General features: G+C 46.6%; 1 protein-coding gene and 1 long non-coding RNA gene across 5 annotated transcripts in view; both read left to right on the plus strand.

The window, feature by feature from the left end:
• FBXW4 (F-box and WD repeat domain containing 4) overlaps positions 1-2661 on the plus strand; it is an 84320-nt gene that overhangs the window by 71524 nt on the left and 10135 nt on the right. The gene's annotated exons all lie outside the window — the stretch shown is intronic.
• Positions 2339-2661, plus strand: part of LOC108306335 — a 962-nt gene continuing 639 nt past the window's right edge. Inside the window, exon 1 of the long non-coding RNA XR_001826092.2 lies at positions 2339-2372. This is a non-coding gene — a long non-coding RNA (uncharacterized LOC108306335). The remainder of the gene's footprint in view (positions 2373-2661) is intronic.

Here is a 2661-nt window from a genome sequence, read left to right on the forward strand (position 1 = left end):
TTTGACAGTTCTTTCTGCATTCTAGATATTAGTCTAGATATTCTAGATATTAGTCCTTTGTCAAATGTGTGGTTTAAAATATCTACTCCCAATCTGTACCTTGTCCTTTTATCCTGATAACAGGGTCTTTTGAAGAGCAAATGTTAAACATTTTGATGGAATCTAAATTACTGACTTCTCTTTTATTGACCATGCCTTTGGTCTCAAGTCTAAGAAGTCTTCACCTGGCCCTAGGCCCCACAGTCTGTCTTAAATGCCACAATTGACAGCACTGGTGAAGATGCTCTTCTCACCTGCTTCCTCAGCTGCTCTAGCTTTGTCTTCTCCATATTTCTCCAACTCCTTAGGAAAGCATTAGCCATAGCTTTTATTGAGTTTTTTGAAAAATTCAGTCTTTCCAAAATTTTTTAAAATAACATGAGATGTTTTAATCAATGAATCATGGTTTTTTCCTTCAACATTCTCTTTTGATGGTCATCCAAGAACAGGGATGGGAAACTCCCTACTTCCCCAAACAACCATTCTGATAGCTCTGTGAGTAAGAATGCCCACCCTTTATCATGGATTGATTTGCTCCCTGAAGCTGTGATCCTGGGCAAGAAGCAAGCAAGTTGAACCTCTCTCCTGAAGAACAGACTTTTAATATCTGAAAACCTTGGTTCTGTTCTTCTAAGGCCTCCTCTGCACCAGGCCAAAAGTTCTAGGTCCTTCAGTTGTTCCTCATTAACACAGTAGATAGGTTAGCCATAGCCTTCGGCTGTAAGTAACAAAGACCTAATTCAAAGTGCCTCAAACAGGCTGGGTGCACTGGCCCATGCATCACAGCACTCCAGCCTGGGCAACAGAGTGAGACTGTCTCCAAAACCAAAAACCAAAAAACAAAGTGGGTCAAACAACAATGGGATTATTACTATCTTAGATGACCCAGAAGTTGGGTGGTTGGGTGGTTCCAGGGTTGATGGTTCAGTAGCTCAATGAAACCATGAGGGCCCATTCTCTTACCTTCTGCTTTGCCACCCTGGTCAAGGTGGCTTTTGCTCTCAGACTTGTGTAGAGCTGCTCCACCAGCTCGCCAGGCAACACTCACAGGTAAATAGGAATAGCCATATGTCCTTGTCTGGGACCCTTTTTAATATACAGAAGCCTTTCTTAGGAGTTTCCAAGCAGACTTCTCACATCTAATAGTCAAAATTGTATTCCAGTATACTTACCCTAAACCAAACCCTGGCAAGCGGAATGGAATGACCAGTCAAGATTCACTTCCTGGGCCGGGGAAGAACTCAGCTTCCACCCTTGCCCCTACACATTAGCAGCAAAAGGTGGGGGATGGTACAGAAGCAGGGTTTGGTTGGCTAGAAAGAATATGAAGAATGTCTATATAGGTGACCTGTAGTGTTGGTCTCACACTGGTTTCAGGACCATTCTCACCTGACGGTTTCTCTATTTGGTTTTATCCCTCTTGAAATGGCGTGTTCATAACTGACTACTGAATAGATCAGGTGTGGTCTGACAAGTGGTAGATGCTGGCACCTCCTTCATTTTAAATCTCTACTTTTGTTAATATAGCCAATAGTTGTACCCCACTGTTGCTACCCTAGCTGAAACTTCTCAGGACTCCTCTGTTCTTTAGCCCCTAGGATTTTGGAGCTCCTACAGTCTGTGAAACTTGCTCCCCATGAGCTCACCCTGCCAAACTCCTGCCATTGGCCCTCTTTCCTTCTGAATGGGGCTGGGGCAGAGGCAGCCTCTCCCCTGGTGCCAGGGCCAGTGTGATGTGAGGCTGTGAGGAGCTCTGGAGGGAGCACTGGCTGTGTGGCCAGACAGACCTGGCTTCCAGAACTACTGTGCCTCTTGCTGTGATCTGGGGCCCTTTGGGCCTCAGTTTCCACATTTGTAAAGTGGAAATTAATTATCCCTACCTAACAGAACTGGGATGAACAAAATTATTGTGAAAAAGTCTGCCTGTCACCTTAGAGTCATTCAACCAGTGCAAGCTCTTTCCCGTTCTTCCTCCTCACCCACACTAGTACCTTGGAGTTTGTGGAGGCTTCTTTGTTTCTTGAGAGCAAGGACTTGCTCTGTCACCCAGGCCGGACTGCAGTGGCTACATCATGGCTCACTGCAGCCTTGACCTCCTGGGCTCAAATGGTCCTTCTGCCTCAGCCTCCTGAGCAGCTAGGACTATAGACATGTGCCACCATGCTTGGCTAATTTTTAAATTTTTTTATAGAGACAAGGTCTCGCTATGTTGCCCAGGCTGGTCTTGAACTCATTGGCTCAAGTGATCCTCCCGCCTAGGCCTCCCAAAGTGCTGGGATTATAGGCGTGAGCCACTGTGCCTGGCCTGTGGAGGCTTTTAATTCTCAAAATATGTGTGTCGCCAGGCGCGGTGGCTCATGCCTATAATTCCAGCACTTAGGGAGGGTGAGGCGGGTGGATCACGAGGTCAAGAGATCGAGACCATCCTGGTCAACCATGGTTTCATCCATGGTGAAACCCCGTCTTTACTAAAAATACAAAAATTAGGTGGGCATGGTGGCGCGCCTGTGGTCCCAGCTACTTGGGAGGCTGAGGCAGGAGAATTGCTTGAACCCAGGAGTCGGAGGTTGCGGTGAGCCAAGATTGCGCCATTGCACTCCAGCCTGGATAACAAGAGTGGAA

Source organism: Cebus imitator, unplaced genomic scaffold (genome assembly GCF_001604975.1).
Source record: "Cebus imitator isolate Cc_AM_T3 unplaced genomic scaffold, Cebus_imitator-1.0 Scaffold71, whole genome shotgun sequence".
NCBI lineage: Eukaryota > Metazoa > Chordata > Mammalia > Primates > Cebidae > Cebus > Cebus imitator.